This window comes from Littorina saxatilis, linkage group LG10 (genome assembly GCF_037325665.1).
Source record: "Littorina saxatilis isolate snail1 linkage group LG10, US_GU_Lsax_2.0, whole genome shotgun sequence".
NCBI classification, from domain to species: domain Eukaryota; kingdom Metazoa; phylum Mollusca; class Gastropoda; order Littorinimorpha; family Littorinidae; genus Littorina; species Littorina saxatilis.
In genome coordinates this window covers 10,331,941-10,349,683 of record NC_090254.1, presented here as the reverse complement: position 1 = coordinate 10,349,683, position 17,743 = coordinate 10,331,941, and the positions used below count along the sequence as shown (strand labels likewise).

At 42.1% G+C, this 17,743-nt stretch overlaps 1 long non-coding RNA gene across 1 annotated transcript; it reads right to left on the bottom strand.

The window, feature by feature from the left end:
* Nucleotides 1-8,493: 8,493 nt before the first annotated feature.
* On the bottom strand, nucleotides 8,494-12,538 carry LOC138978142 (uncharacterized). The gene is made up of 2 exons (XR_011459589.1): nucleotides 12,292-12,538; nucleotides 8,494-10,179 (listed from the first exon to the last, which is right to left on the bottom strand). It is a non-coding gene; the product is annotated as an uncharacterized lncRNA (long non-coding RNA).
* Nucleotides 12,539-17,743: the final 5,205 nt, after the last annotated feature.

Genomic DNA, 17,743 nt, shown 5'->3' with positions numbered 1-17,743 from the left:
CAGGCTTCATGTCTCACCCAGTCACAGTATTCTGACACCGGACCAACCAGTCCCAGCACTAACCCCATAATGCCAGACGCCAGGCGGAGCAGCCACTAGATTGCCAATTTTAAAGTCTTAGGTATGACCCGGCCGGGGTTCGAACCCACGACCTCCCGATCACGGGGCGGACGCCTTACCACTAGGCCAACCGTGCCGGTCTATGTGCGTATGAGTGTGTGTTTTGTGTGTATGAGATTTGTGTGAGTCAATGTGTGTGTGTGTGTGTGTGTGTGTATGTGTGTGTGTGTGCGTGCGTATGTACAGTGTGTGTGGGTGTGTGTCTGTTTGTATTTAAGGCAGGTCAAATGGAGACAGGGATATTACTCTTCATACACAAAGGGAAGCCACTGAGTTGTGTCGCCATTTTTTCCTGGCAGGCTGGGAATTCGAACACATCGAACAGGGAACGCAGAAGAAGAAGAAGAACACGTCGAACATTCGAATGACGTAAATAGAACAAACGTCACATTTTTCAGGCAGCGGAAGTGTGGTGACGCTGCCCAGAACAAATGACGTCAGAAAATGACGACACCGCCAGAAATAAAAACAATGCGACACGCCTACCAACCACGAGGTCAAAAACACGTGGGCATCTAATGAAATCGGTACAAAGCCGTTCTCTTTGCCAGTGACATCGTAATAATCACCAAAGCTAACATTGAAGCTCCGGTAGCAGGTAAGAGAGTGTCTCCCAACCCGTGATGCTCACAGCGTGATTGCATCAGAATACCACATGTTAAAACCGGTGTTTGAACTAGAATAACAGCCAGTAGTATTAAGAACAAGTGTCTTGTGTATGCAGCCCTCTTTCTACTGTACGCTGGCAGCAGATAATACAATAATTGAAGTCCTTCGAGGCATAAGGGGCCCATAAGGCGAAAAATTGCTTTAATTCCACCCTCAAAAAGTCCCAGCCTTCAAACCGTAACAAATAACAGTACGCACTATTAAGCAAAATTATAAACCAAGCCTTGATTATTAATTTTTATTATTACACTTGTATCAAACAAGTGACCTCCACCTTTTGATTGGCGTTTTTATTACATTTGAATCGGACTTGTGGCCTTTCAAAGTTGCGGTGACCTTTGACTTTCAACAGAGGTCATATGTAACAGTGGTTTTTAAAAACATAATTTAGTTGGCTCATATATCTGAGACAAATGATCGGACAACAGCCCTTTACATTATCGTGACACATATTTTTCTGAGGCACACTGGACAGTAATAGTGCAAAGGGTGGGGTTAATCAAGGGAGTGAACCTCCCCTAAAAACACTACCAACCTGTCGTTTTTTTTGTTTTTTTTAATGCCGTTTTGATCGCTTTTGCGTTTACAACCCATCTCATCAAATCGTAATTTATTTCCAGGCTACCAGCAATAAAATACCTCAACATGAGGAACAAATTTAAAATAAACTCTGGCAAAAGACGTGACGTCACAAAGTTTGAGTATGCGCAACATTTTCGTTTACCAGTGCACTTCGTTACCTGCCCATTGCTGCTTTGGGTGATTTTTGTTAAATGACTATTCCTATGCAGATGTTTGTGTAATTGGCCGTTTTCAAAACATACCCATTTTTCGATTTTTCGGTCCAAAATTCAAAACGGGCACTGTCTTCCGAGACTCATAGCTCCGAAACGAACCCACTACCCTATATTTTTTGTTATGCTGAATGCATAGCAGACAGATCGAACTTAAAAAATAACCAACTTTTGGGAGAAACCAAATTATATTTAACGGGTCCAGTGAACTTCCCAAAAGTTGGTTATTTTTTAAGTTCGATCTGTCTGCTATGCATTCAGCATAAAAAAAATATAGGGTAGTGGGTTCGTTTCGGGCCCATCTTCATGAAAAAAAGAAGAGCGAGAGGGAGAGAGATGATTAAATGACAGTTTCTAAGCTCAGGTGGCCCTAGATTGCAGCATTTTGCTTCCTTAAAATGTGTTTCTCTCTTTCCTCTCAATCTCCCTCCCTCTCTCTTATGGTGCGCAATTTTGGACGGAGACAAGCTCGATAACAATATCAGTCTGGAGCAACAAAAGCAATCTTACTTTTTTATTCAAGATTGCAACGTTACCCAACATTCTTATGTTTTCTCAAATCTACAACAGATCTACATGTCAGATTTCGCGCAATATTTTCCCTTCAGCCAATTAAGACACAGCTTGTTGTCTCGGTTAGATTATAAGGGGAAATAAGTCATTCGTAACTTCCGTTCGGTTCAAAACTACGGTGGATTTTGTGTGTCAAAATCCGTGCCGTTTTGCAAAATGACAGCAGTAGCAACGTCTATTTGGTATAAATCTGTCAGTGTCCGATAGTTTATTGTCTGCTCGATTTTATCATAGCCGTTGTTTTGCTTTGCTAAGCTGTGTATGGCAGGAATGCGAAGTTTGCCGAAGAGGTCGAGAGAATCAGTATCATACCTTGTATAAACCATAAGAAAAGACCCCCCGTCCATGTCACGTTTCAATATATCACTTAAGGTGATTATGAACCGGTTAATTACTACTAATTAACTAACCACACCACGATCCACTCTCGCAGTCATACAATTAAATAGAGTCAACAAAAGTATAAGTTTCAGACGCCTGTTTATGTATAAACTCGCCACCTCCCTCGAGCCTTCACTCAAAATATGTTCCTTTTACGTTCTCAACACGTAAAAAACCCGTGGTCACTGACAAAATGCCAGTAGTATATAGAAAATTATAGTAACACGCTGAACCCGTGTAAATACAGTCAAAATGAGAATGTTCTGTTCAAAAGCTCTAGTTCATGCAGGGGTCACACACCCCACGTTGTCACTACTCCAATGAAATCACAGATAAGAAAAAGACAACGGTGGTCAACGGGGTGCGTAAGACACGGTGCACTTAGCTTTCTTTCTGTATGCTGGTTAGCCGGTATGCTGGTTAGCCGGGTTGCTGGTTAGCCGGGTTGCTGGTTAGCCGGTTCGCTGGTTAGCCGGTCTGCTGGTTAGCCGGTCTGCTGGTTAGCCGGTTAGCGTAGCTTCCTCAGGTCCCAGCTCCAACGTCTGCAGCTAGCAGTGCCCCGTCAAAAGGCAGCCGTGCAGCGGTTACAGGAAACCGACAGAAACGAACGAACGAAGGCTGCAAACAGAAAGCATCGGTGCACTAAACATGTCAGCTACCCCTCACCCACCACCTTAAAACATGTCATCTTTAAATATCTCATCGAGCACGTGGGCCTGCACAAAACGGACTTTTTACAACAACAAAACAGTCATTTTCCGTCCTTCTCTCCCTATCTGCAAAAACCATATACAGATTAGTATTTTAGCGTCACAGAGAGTAAATTATGCGCTAACCTGGAAAGAACAACAGAGAGTATTTCATTCCACAAACACAGACTCATCAACAGCGTTAAATAATGATTTATTACCTCAAAAGCCTATGATTGTACTCTCATGGAAGCAAAAATCCGCTTCCTCCCTGGAACAGCCTCTGTTCGTCAACAGTGACCAAAAACGTCCAGAACCCCTTGTCGAATCCTTATGCGAAAGCCATCGCCGACGAAGGAAAGTTGACGACTTGTCCTCAGCAAAATACGTGGCAGAGAGAAGAAATAATTGGTGGAAGTTCCCTTAGAGTGCCGAATATAATACTCGGTGAAAAACCATCATACTCTAGAAACTGTGTATTAGATCCTTCCCCTTCTGCCGCTGGGTGTCAAGTGCGCCGTCCTTGTGCCTCTCTCAGACAACCTAGCCAATAACACGTGACTGACCTTGTCACAAAACCAGTCCAGCTATACACAATTCTGCCTCCCCAAGCAGAAAAAAGACACGAGAAACTCAATCCCTGAAAATCCCGTGTGCGCTGTCAGCGAAAAACCGTCAGCCCTATGACAGCAGAAACCTCCACTGTAAAACTCGTGCGCAGCAAACCCTCCGTGTTCATTGAGCACTGTCAGCAAACTCTGCTGTAGCCCAATATCACGTACAGGCGCTTTCTATCATAATCGACCAAGAACAGGCACTCCACTGAGTGACACTTTCTTGGTCTCTGTCACCCGATCGTGACAGTCCATCACAAGTGACAGCCATAGGCCACGCCCACCTCGTGACGAGTGCCTGTGCTTGCACCCATCGGAAAGCCATACAATGACAAATTCTGTCCACCGTATTTCTCTTTCTTCATTCCACTGTTGCACTTGCAGTTGTAAACACAACATTTTGCCTCGTCGTCTCCGCACTTTACTTTGCACCAAGCCTCGTTGTCGATTTTTCCTTTTGCCCCCTTGTTCCGGTAGATCTGACAATAAACTTCACAGTGCATGCGCCAAAATTTAAGTGAAAAAGGTCTATTTGGTTTCTGTTTTACCTGCGTGTGGGTTAAAAGCAAACCACCGAGCAACAGGATGATTAGATTGCGGAGAATGTGAGCCTGAGATGCCCACTCCGTGGCCAAACCAAGACGAGACATGTGGCACCTGGAAACTCTACAGACGACCAAACTCTACGGCGACTACCAAACTGAGAAGACTGCCCTATTAATTTAATGCCCCGAACAGGAATGATCGTCTTGTCTACCAAGGTCAAGAAGAAGTGGAAAGTGTATGGCTGTATAATGATGGCGGCTACAAAGCAAGTGTTTGTTGTGGAGGTAATGAATCTTTAACCCTCAATGAAAAGTCCGAGGCCCGCACAAAGGCATCGCACGCAAATGGTGGCGGGTACAGACAAAATGTTTTCAGTCGAGGTCACGATTTTTATAAGCCCTGGATGATAAGTCGTAGGCCAGAAAAGTGTGTTGCAAACGGTGTCGGCTGTAGACCAAATGTTTCAGTCGAGGTCACGAGTTGTTTTTACCCCTCTATAATAAGTCAAGGCTAATATTAAAAACGTTGACCACACTACCATCTTCTGAACCGGCATCAGTAGACGTGACTGACTTTCGCACAGGGTGACCTGAAACATCTGAGCCGTCAGAACAGATGACGTGGGTAAGACCTGTGGAAAATCCCTCCTGATCTTTAGAATTGGGATGGAAGGAGTCATGCTGAATCAATCTTGCTGGACCGACCGGCACAAGTTCACGCACTTGGTCCTCCGTGACTTGAGAGCGAGCTGCCCGTTCTGCAACAACATCCATGTCAACAGCTGAAGAACGAACTGACTTCGGCGGAATGGTCGATGACCGCGGGAAATCGTTTTCAACAGTCGATACGACTTCATTGCGACTTATTCCAACTGGGGTGGCAGCACGGGCTTTGTCTTTCTCACTCCGTTTCTTGAATGTCACCGTACTTCTAAACGGCAAGGTGGAAAAAGAGGATCTACTCTGCGAGTTGCCTTGGGGGAAATGTCGGCGACAGAACATCACCCTTATCTGCTTTCGGACTTTGCTGCCAGTCAGACAGTAGAGGTAGAAGTTGACAGACGCGCTGCAGAATAGGAGTTGGTTGAGCAGAGCAATGGCGAATGGAGGCACGGCATGGTGAGAGATGGCACGAAAGGAGGCCAAAATCTCCAGCAGAAACCACGGAGAGACCAGGAGGCAGAACGCCAAGGAGGTGGACATGACAGTTAAGGTCAGTGTGCTAGGAGACATGCTTCTGCGAAGCACTCTGATCCTTCTTAACGTTGTCGACGAAGTGAATTTGGTTTCTGATCCTAGCGAATGGAAGTTCTGCGAGCTTCCAGTTTGGGCAGGGCAGGATAGAATCTCCTCGTGATGGTGTTGATCATCCTTGATATTAAAGGAGACACTAGCCGTGCTAGCGGTTTGACGACAAAGACTTGTAGAGGTGGTGTTTTTGGGTGGGACAGTTCCTGAGTTGATGCTTTCAGCTTTGACGCTGTTTTGGTTGACATTTTCCGTGTTGAATTCATCTTTTGGGGCGCTGTCAAACCTAAAATCTTGGGAGGAGAGCTGAGAACAGTTATTAGATTCCTCCCCAATACCTGCTAAGGATGTGCTTGCTTGCAAACCGTGTCGCCCGACAGGCCTGTTCTGATTCAAGCCGGAACGGCTGAAAGTAGAGGCTTTGCCAATATCGTCATTTTTCTCAATATCACTTAATTCCCTGCGCGCCCGTATTCGAGATTTTTTGAGCTGATTCAACAAGACGCCGTTGCTTGCGAGAATGATGACAAAAGGAAACATGAAGATGAAGAAGAAGTTGACCAGTGCCCACCGTTCCCCGAGGTCCGTGTGACGAGCGCGTGACTTGTTACCGAAAAAACAGTCCCCCTCGTCCATTACGCTTTTCAAGAAATACTGCAAGCGCATAACAAACGAGGTGAAGACAATACCCGCTATGACCCCATACGACGCTCTTATCTCGTGCTCTGTGTTAACTTTGTGCGGGTAGACCACCCCCATTGCTCGCTGCACAGTCATAGCCGTCAGGAGATTTGAAGACACCATCCAGGAACTGTCATCGATCCAGGCATTTACACGACAGTATACAAGGTTATTAGAGGCCCTGATGCCAAACCCTGAGACCGTTTTAATCCACCTGGGCAGCGCAGTTAGAAGTAGGATCATCGTATTCGACGAAACTAAAGCCATGAAGAAAATGTCGAAAGCATAAAAGCGTTTTTTCATTCGGTTCAGCACCACGACAACCATCACGTTACCGAAGAGGCCAAGCAGCAAGATCATCTTGAAGATGACGGGGTGGCCGTATTTGATGATTGTTGGGTCCCCAACGCTGCCGATGAAATGTGCGTGGTAGTTGTCGTAGTCGTAGTCATAGTGATCATGATCATGATCCTGGTCCTCGTGCTCGCCGGTTTCATTGTGCGTGTTCATTAAAGTGTAACTAAACAGACATTTTGAAGTGTCAGCTTTACTGAATTGCTTTATGTTTTGTCCAAGTATAGACCTGTAGAAGCGATACTGGACGATTTTTCCAACGTTTACTGTGTTTTCTGATTTACTACGATTTTTTAAAAGTGTTGAACCCATTTCAGATTTACCTGCTTATGTGTTCTTGATTTGATACTTCCAAAGAACAAGTGGTACTTTGAGTTCCGGTTTTATGTTTTAACCAATCAGAATTTGGTTCCTAAATAAAATCGTCTGCTGCCTGTCCCAGCAGAGTCGGCAACAAGCACTGCTTGCCACATGTGTGATGTTACCAACAGAAATAGCCATAAATTGGGCAAGGTAGCAATGTAAATGAATTGGATCTAACTAATGTGCTTGTACTGCATCTCTGTCCTTTGAATTCACTCCAAATGTACTGGCTCAGCGTGAGAGGCAACATCCTGTCGAAGTCGTAAGCACGAGGCTGACTGGGAGATTATTATTCGAAGAGCATGCTGAAACGGATTGTAAGTACAATATTTTACATGTTCTCGACATTTCTGTTGATCTTTCCTTAACTTTAATTGTTTCCTTGATTTAAAACCCTAGGGCTTGTATTTTCAGTTGTGATACTAAGCACGTATCTTTACCACAGTATCCGATCACTTCACACTTGAATTTTGGAATGATGAAGTGGAATTATTTCTGGATCTAATTTATTCCTTGTTCCCCCCCTCTCGATTCCTTTTTTCGCCACATATGTATTGTCGTGTGAGGGGGTAGATGCGTGTACTGGCTGATTTTTGTGTGTTTTACTTCGGTCAGATACAGATGATTGGAAAAAAACTTGTCAAGGATTTCAGAATTTAATAGATCTGTTCGAAGTTTTTACGGGATGGGTCCTGTTACAATACAGACTGAATGTGCCCAAGATGAACTTTTGATCAAACATACACACACAAATGAATCTCTTGAGTTTGTTATACGGCGAATGTCCAGTTTCCACCACCACGTCTGTGGTATGTTTTTATACTGTTTGATTGAATAGACTGACGTGCATTCTCTCGCAAATGTGCGCGCGTGTGTGTTTGTCTGTGCCTCAGACTTATTAATCAAAGATGATGTTGCACATTACAGATCTATGCGACAGGAGCAAGTGGACAAGACAGCTACATTTGTCTGAGCGAAGATCCAACGGTAAGCTCTTTTAGCCGAAGACAGCGAGCCTGGGTGCATGCATGCAAGCTTCTATCATGTTCGTGTGAGTGCTGCAGGGCTATTAGACGACTTTTCATTATTCTTGATTTGGAATTGGAGATCCATGCAGGGTATTAGAAAGTGCAGAATATACACGTTTGAACAAATACGATGTGTGTTTGCTCTGAAAAAAAGAAAAGACGCAACAAACAAACATTGTATTTGTTTAAAGTATCACAAATATGTATTACCTGTATCTGCATGTTTTGATAATGATGAAGGGTAAATTACTTTGACGTGTGCTTTTTTTTTTAACCACACTGATAACGAATGATAGAAACACAGACACACTTAATAACATATCCACAAAAATTGTAACAATAAATGTAAGCTGACCAATGCCTGCAACACATTTCAGGCCTAGGAAGGAAGTAATTATGAGATTCAGACAGAGAGAGAAAGCCCAACACGAAACCAGTTGTGACATTTTTTATTTCATTATGTAATATTAAAAACACGACAACAACGTATTTCCTGTACTTAGTTTCGTGCAATTATGGATTGCAAAGTATGTCTAATTGAGTGGCATAAAGAGGCACAGTTGCATGAAAAACCAACTCGGATCTTGACTAGGATCAGGATTTTACATGGACACAACCTAGAATTTAACATCCTGGGGGGAGGGGGGTACTGCGCCTTTCACATCAAGATGTAAAGATCTATTTTAAATAATACTTATTAGAAGGGAACAAAATCAAACAAACTACAACAATCGTTCTGAGGGGAGAGAATTACCTCTTCCGAAGAAATTACCTCCCTTGCTTTTCTTGTCGTGACTTAATGTAGAGTAAAGTGAACAGAAAGTGAATCAGTCAGTAACCAAAAAAACCACAACGTTTCTTAAGATCAATGAGGAGTCTTAAAGTATTTGTCAATGTTAATCTTGTATGCATAACAAACAATATATTACGGATTGATAATTAAAGAAAATCGTCTCTTCTACAGGGTTGACCCCCCTAAAAAGGACACCCACAACCATGCAAATTACTTCTGCATCTGTTGAACCAATTATTTTATATATGGTATTCATTAACTTCTGTTTATGTTCTGCCTTTCCAGTAAGTGGCAATTTTGTAAATTGAATGGTCTGACTTTTGTGCAATTTTAATTTTTTTCTCCAAATTCGGGGGTCGACTAAACAGAACGAGTTTTGACATTGAGCGGTAGCCATTTTTACCTAATTTAAACCCTTCAGGCTTTTACCTTTTTGATTATTTTGAATGTCTGAGTATGTAAAAACATCCCCTTCAACCCCCAGGCTATCGATGACCTGAAGAAAGCATGCAGTTACAGCTAGGTTCAGGGCAATCCTCAGACACGAAAGCGTTGGTGTCATTGGTGATGCAAAAGTTAGATAATTTAACCTACAAATTTGCCACTTTGTGAACTGCACATGCATAAAATCAAGTTTAAGTATGCTGAATATGAAGTTATCCAGTCAATTGGTGTAGAAGTTATAGCATTTCTGTCAGTTAACAGTATTTAAAATCTCTAAAGTAAAATCTGACATATTCGAAAGTTTTGCATAAACACCCAGACAATTTTTACGATACTCTCCTAAGCTTCTCCACTTCTCAGCCCTGTCTTGGAAATGAATTCGAATAAGGCAGTCAAAATAACTTAGTTTGGAGCACCCATCAATCAGAATAAGCATTAACTTTTGACACAGGCAATATCTTCTACCGAAATCTCTCCTGGTTTTATTCTACATTTTTCCTGCATAATGGTAACAAATTTAATGATAAATCTAAACAACGAAGTGACTGTGGTAAGATGAACAAAGTTAAAAAAACAAAGGATTACTGTAAATGGTTTACGAATCGAAATCTAAACAAGTTTTAATGATAAGTAAAATGATAAAAAAATAAAATTAAAAAAAGCTAACGTCCTCGCATTTGTCCAGAATTATTCCATGTTTAACATGGGAACAGAGGGATAATTGGTCTAAAGAATTTTTAAAAAGGAGGGTTAGGGTAACCCTAACCCTCTTTGGACTATCCGTATGCAATGCCCGCTATAGGTGAAAGACTTTTGTGGAAGCCATGGAAGAATGCATCGCTGTTGTGCTGGTTCAGCTTGAGGTCCTGTCCTAGCGAATATCCTGCACACACAAAAACACGACTTTTTAAGCCACTTATGTTGCATTCCGTGACATAGCTTTGTTAAAACCGTGTGCCTGATAATAATGACAGATTTTGTTGATATACATTTTTTTAAGACACCCCATATAATATTGTTTGACAATCTCTTTCAACATAGTTTACGAATCACCAATGTGTATACAAACGCAAATAACCCACAGGTCAATAAATTACTTTCCAGAGAGAGAGAGAGAGAGAGAGAGAGAGAGAGAGAGAGAGAGAGAGAGAGAGAGACAGAGAGAGAGAGAGAGAGAGAGAGAGAGAGAGAGAGATTAAAACTAGAAAATGTGTGCTATATAAAACAAGGATAATCACTGTCAAATCTTTGCTTGTACCTGCATGGTGTTTACTGCGCTATATACACAACCTGTTTTATTTCATTTATTTATTTATTTTGTTTTTTGTTTTTTTGGGGGGGATGTTTTGTGATGAGGGTTTTTTCAAAGCCTTTACTGCTTTAGTCATTGAATCCACCCGACTTCGATTTATTGTTCAGTGATGGGTAATTGTGTGACCAACTATGTAAGTTAGTGATTGTTCTGGCTTCATACAATGACATTGCATTGATTTTATAAGTGTATGTGTGTGTGTGTTTCAGGCAAAAGCTGATATTACAGTCCTAGTTGTATGCAGTACCTCTGCTTCTTCGTTCAGGAATCAAAGTATACAAACTAAACCGATTATTTTGTTCAATAATGTTCAGCTTACCATCCCGAAGAAGGCAGTAACGTGCCGAGATATTGATTATAGATATTAACGTACCTAACCTGGTTACTGGTGTGTTTTCTTTTTATTTCAATAATGTAAATGTGTGACAACTTGCAGGGTACTTGATGTTCAGAGCAATTTTTCTGGCAAAAGACCTTTTATGGATCAAAGAAAACTTTTGTCATGGTGCACAAGTCAATCAATTTGGTTGATAAATAATTTGTGCTGCATTTTCCCTGGTTCCAAAACGTAGTATGTATTACCACATGTCCTTACCTGTCATTGGCATCACATGATTCTCTGCAAGCAGTCTTTTGTGGAAATACGTCATTAAACACCTGCACTTATAGTAGGTGGCTGTGGAACGGTAGACATGCAACGACAACGAACAACAAAAGACAAAGTGTGGAGTACACTCATTTTTCTGAACATACGCTAAGTTTCTTTGAGAATGCTCCAAGTGAAAATCAGGGGTTCCTAGGCCTGATATCACAATTAAACAGCTTCTTCTCAGAATCAGGAGGGAAAAAAACTGTTATATGGCGAGATGTCGCGACAAGAACAGACAGCAGCAGCAGCAACAACAACATTGCTAAATCGTCGCTTTAACAAAATTTCATGTTTAGCATCGCAGACAAAGCACGGCTACTGATCCGACCAAAGCCACACTTCATGCACGATGGGCACATTGTTATGGCCAGCTTGTTAACGTGCGCATTGTGTATGTTTTACATAGAATTGAATGTGTTTGTTGTTGTGTCTGTCATCTATCCTAGTCGTTTGATTTAGAATAAAGCAAACTTATTACAATGACGATTTTCTTCGGTTTTTGATGAAGGATTGGCATCAAGACTTTTCCTATTTTTCAACTCTGCCACCATACACTGGCCGTTCAGGTCTGCATGTCGACCGCATGGTGTGTGATCAGATTTTTCGGACATGTTCACAATGCTTACATGACCACCAAATGGAAAATCAGTTGGTATTTGTTATGTTTTTGTGTTAGCACAATCTTCATACAAGTAAACAGAAACAGTTTTGTTGCAAACAGAGCCTTCATAAGAAAAAAATGCTTCTAAGTCAAAATACATACCCCCTTTTTCGTATTGCGTAAAATATACCCATAAATTCTGGACATCATATTTTTATTTTTTTCACAACAATGAAACCAAACTTTGGCATATGTTTTAGCAATATATTCACAATAAAACCTATGAGTTTGAAGGCTGCATCTTGTTTTGTTTATTTTTGAGAATTTTTTTGCAAACCCATGCAAATGGCCAGTTTCTGGGGAGAGACTGGGGAGATAATGGCCAGTATAGAAAGAGTTAAAAAGTAAACTAATGTCAGAAGTAGGTATTTACCTGGTTTGCCTTCGCGTTCTTGATAGCCCGCTGCAGCATTTGTATCATTTCCCTTGACATTCAAAACGCCAATGTATTTCTGAAAGGAAAATAAAGATATTGACCGAAACATCACACAAGTGGTATATCATGCTAGGTTTTGTTTACAGTGCCTGTTCTACGACCACATCTGATTGTAATTTAAATAAAGAAAAACTGTATCCATTTATTACTTCTCTATTTGTGTGTGTTTGTGTGTGTGCAGGGGCGGATCACATCATTTTGTAAGGGGGAGTTTCCAAATTTCTTTTAGGGACAATTTGACGACGCGAAGCGTTTAGTTGTAGACACGAAGCGTTCAACCTCCTGGGGGGGGGGGGGGGGGTCTGACAAACGTTGATAAAAACAAGGAAAATGGATCAATCTGAGCCAAGAAACATCCCCTAATACACCTTCCAAAAAAGTAAATATATTAAGAAGAAAAATTTGAATCACAACAAGGACAATTGATCGATCTGGCGCAACCTGAGCAAACTAATTAGCCAACTTCTTTCCAAAATCGTCACTTAGAATACAAAGGCCGGCTCCTAAGTGGTCCGGAAACCCCGGAACCCCCCTCCGGATCCGCCTAGTGTGTGTGTGTGTGTGTGTGTGTGTGTGTGTGTGTGACCGATGACCTTCTCTAAATTCTAATCGTTGCTTTTGCATGGTAATAAAGTTTTAATACTGGATATGCCCATGAAAAAATATCATTTCTTGTTCATGTCATTGTGTGTGTGTGGCCAGGACCGTGACTTCTGCTTGCCTCGACGTCTTCAGAAAAGACACAAAATGCCAGCAGGCGTATGTTCTTGGAGCACTCAGTATGCCGTCATCTGCAAACAAATAAATACAAATTATTCAATTGTGTAAATAAAGAACAATCATTTTAATATTACAACAAAAAATTCATATAACTGTAGTCTTCACCAGAGACATCCACTACACTATCTTTAAATAAAACTGCCGCAAAAAATTGAAATACTATAAAACTTACCCCCACTCAGATCTATTTGGGATTATTCAAGTTTCAACCATGAAACGATGCCGGTTTGGACAGATCTGCTAGTTTGCCGCTGAAACTGAAATCAAAGGCGATCTTCAGAACTATTTCTAATCTTGTATTTGTGATTAATATAAAATACTGATCTTCCCAATAGAAGCTGATGTGCATACACATGACCAGGACAAGGTATTTTGTTACAGGGCATTTACGCAGACGTCGCAGTTCAAAATATCGTTTTAGATCTGATTTTGTACAGCAGCCTGTGTGATTCAGAATCGTCTGCCCTTTTTCGGTTTAACATTTTATGGACGATTCCTATGAGACTGCTCAATCATAACTGATGACAAATTCAGAAACAGATGATGGTTTCAAGTAGGCTACAGTAATGATTCGTTAAAAATGTCAAGCCACTCGTCGATCATTCACACTCAAAGAACCCAAGCCAAATCTGCTCTGGTTCCGAGCAGCTTTTTCCAACTGAGACCCTAATTGTTACGCATCTGCTGCGAAAAGATAGACCACAAACAAGCGGCACTGTACCATGCTTTCGTTTATGTTGCTAAACAGATTAAATGTGCATTGTAAATGTGCTTACAGCAAAGAAATGCATCCTTACTTACCACAAAAATACTGGTACCACATTCATCGCTCTTGTGTCTTCTTACCAAAACCTATCGATATGTTTGTTTACGATATATTGGTAGTTACTAACCGTTAACTATTTTTCAAAAATCTGAAATGACTTTTAAGAATCAAAGAAAGATTCGCTAAAACGGTTGACTTCAGAAAATAAGCAATATTTTTCTGAACCATGAAATAAAAATCGAAAACTCCGTTTGATCTTTTATTTTGGTAGATTGATGACAACAGCCGGAACTGAAAGTACCAGAACCAAAAATTAAGGGCATTAATCAGGTAAACTAAGAAGATTGTCGTTCCTGGCGCGCACTTCACATGTCCGTCAAACAATGTCCGAGTGAGAAATTTTTTTTTTTTTTTCGCAGTTCGACAGTATATGAGGCCCTTCTTCATATCAAAGTGTAAAGGTTGCTGAACGATGTTTTTCCTTTTTGCTTGTTTAGTTACACTTTAAGTGCACCATGATTTCACCAGTAAGTTTCTCCCAATGTAATCAGCTGCATCAACATGAATTCAGAAGTATTTTTCTTCCATAGTAGTATACAACCCTTTGGTGATTCGTATTCGATTCCACCATAGACTGAACAAATTCGATGCAGTGCACTTGAAGATGGAGTTTTTTGGATCAAGTCAGCGACCAGTTTCCCTTTTATTTTGGGGGGGTTTGCCTCTGGTGGAGTCAGGGAAATGCGTCATTTCTGATTATGACGTAACATGAGGCAGAACTGATCGACCATCATGTCTTGGTCACCAAGTGCTTGTAGTAGTGTTTGAGATTTAGCACATGGTGGCCGCCATTATTAGTCTCGTCTTTCAATTTGTTGAGGGAAACTCAATTTTCTGGTTATTGGCTCACGTAAGTGTAGCCTATGCGATGCTAACTTTTGTCTGTCTGTGCGTGCGTGCGTGCGTATGTATGTATGTATGTATGTATGTATGTATGTCTGTGGTAGAAACTTTAACATTTGAAGACGTCACATTATGGCGTAAGAGGGTTAGACGTCACGCGAAGGAATTACTGAAAGTCTCGGTCATTGTTATTTTGAGCGGGCCGAGACTAGTTGGCAGTCGTGTCCCTGTAAGTAGGCTTGCAGACAAACAGATCTAGATCTAGTGTCTCGCTTTCTTGCACAGTGTCACCTATGCTTACTGTGTGTGTGTGTATGTGTGACGGAGTGATTGAGTTTGTGTTACTGTTTGTCGATTTCTTACGTGAGCCTTGAAGGCTTCGCCTCTTGTTATTATTAGAAATGCTGCGTCGCCCAAAACAAATAACGGTTTTGGGTGTGACGAAAAAAAGAACAGGGCCGGAGTGCTCACGAGCGGGTCGGGATCAAAGTGGGCGGGGCCTGTGCGCTCCCAAGACTACTACTTGACCCCCACTACAATGTCAAGGTCGGAAAGTCGTGAATAAACCATAAGGAAAGACGACCGTCCATCACAAGTGACATCCAAGTAAGACATAGGCCCCGCCCACCTCGTGACGAGTGCCTGTTTGTTTGTTTGTTTGTTTAACGCCCAGCCGACCACGAAGGGCCATATCAGGGCCAGGGGCGGACGAGGGGGGGGTTTCTGGGGTTTCCGGAAACCCCCCCCCAGCCAAAAAATAAAAATATTTTTGTGTGTTTTTTTGGGTTGAGTTTCAATTTTGTGGGTATTAATCAGTGACAAAATCTGCTGCCTGGAACTGGTAATGATCATCCTCAGAATGCACCAGCTTGCACCATTTTGCATCCTTTTTTTCAAAATTTTCCGGGGGGGCATGCCCCCGGACCCCCCTAGCAAGCTAGGCGCTTCGCGCCGTCGGCTCGGCGCTTCGCGCCTTCACACCCATATCTTCACAATATACTTTTGGAAACCCCCCCCATAAAATGAACTGATCCGCCCCTGAGGGCGGTGCTGCTTTGACATATAACGTGCGCCACACACAAGACAAGTCGCAGCACAGGCTTCATGTCTCACCCAGTTACATCAAGGGCGGATCAATTCACTTTGGAGGGGGGGGGGTACAAAATGACTGCGAAGATACAAGTTGACGGCGCCGAAGGCGCCTAAGCCTCTTGGGGGGTCCGGGGGCATGCCCCCCCCCCGGAAATTTTGTTTATCCAAAGAAGCAAAATAAAGCTATCTGGTGCATCCTGAGCCAATAAATTACCTCTTTTTTAGGGGGGTGGGGGGGTTACGTAACCCGTGTAACCCCCTCCCCCAGATCCGCCCTTGCACATTATTCTGACACCGGACCAACCAGTCCTAGCACTAACCCCATAATGCCAGACGCCAGGCGGAGCAGCCACTAGATTGCCAATTTTAAAGTCTTAGGTATGACCCGGCCGGGGTTCGAACCCACGACCTACCGATCACGGGGCGGACGCCTTACCACTAGGCCAACCGTGCCGGTACGAGTGCCTGTGGAGACAGCCAGTGATTCAAGGCGCACAACTCTAGTACTCTTCATCGGCAACCGCTTAGATCAATCCCGACAACAAAATCCCGATTCAAAATCCTGAGCGACGAAATAAGAATTATACTAAAACAGTATGCTTACAGTTTTGTTCATTTGCTATCTAAATCGCTTTTAGAGCATTGATTGCTAAATCTGGTTCAACAGAACAAGGCTGTCCCATCTGTCGTCAGCTGCAGATCTGTCTACAGAAATACAGGCTAAGCTTACTGATCAAGTTGACCAGCAACATGGAAATTGCCACTTACAAAGTTGGAGATACGGTTTATTACCGTTAAAATAAAAGGTGGCGAAGAAGGTCGGATCTTGCGTGTGTTATTTTTCAATTTTAAAGTAAACAACGGTGTACAGGTTCAGGTCATGCAGGCAGATAGATTTACAAGTTTTGACCTACATTGAATAGACCAGCAGAACAAAAATAAGCTTACCGCAGTACAGTACAGATAACTTACTGGCCTAAGACTGAAAGCCAGGCATCAAAGTAAGGCTCACCTAAATGACGATTGAAGAAGTAAGTAATCCAAATTTTAACACTGAAGCACAACAGCTCGAATAAGCACAAATTCAGCAATCATCCTCATCGCTTGTAAAATCACACACTCGCAGTCTTTTTGGTGAATGGCTCTGACAACCGACTTGCGCAATCTCTGTAATTCGTTTTCTTAAGCAAAATACAAAATACAAAATACTAAATACAAAAGCAGACGTTTTATGGCGCGTTTACCGAAAAGACAAAAGGGGACTCGTTTCTCGTTTCGCACATGAATTTGATGACACGATTTGCGGTCGCTGAAGGTTTGGCCAGCAGAAAACAGGCACTCGCAGAGTTTGTGTCAAAAAGTGGTGTTTTTTAATGAAAACATCGGAGTAATGGGATAAAAAGCTTACACACCTCGTCCTGAATATCTTAATAATAATAATTGTCAGTAAGTACTGGTGTCACATGACTGATGTGAACCAGTTGATTGGCTAATGGCGATGCGCTTAAATCTGTTAGCGCACTCTTGGAGTGCGCTAACTTTTCCACAGAGCGTATTCTTACGCCCTTTGCCAAAGCGAGACTGTACTCTCATCCTCAGAATTAATAAATGACATGTAGCTTATATTCTCCACAATACCAAATGACCATAAATTCCCTGCTTCTCAATTAAAGCAGAAGTGGGTTTTTTCTGACAGATTGCATGTGCCTGTGCCACTGATCTAAAAATAGAAGCCGCTGTGTTTCATCTCATTTTCGCCGACTTGCATAGATTCTTCTCATAATATGCCGTGTTAGTGGCATGTAGCTTATCATCCACATTTCCAAATGATGAGTTAGCATACAATTC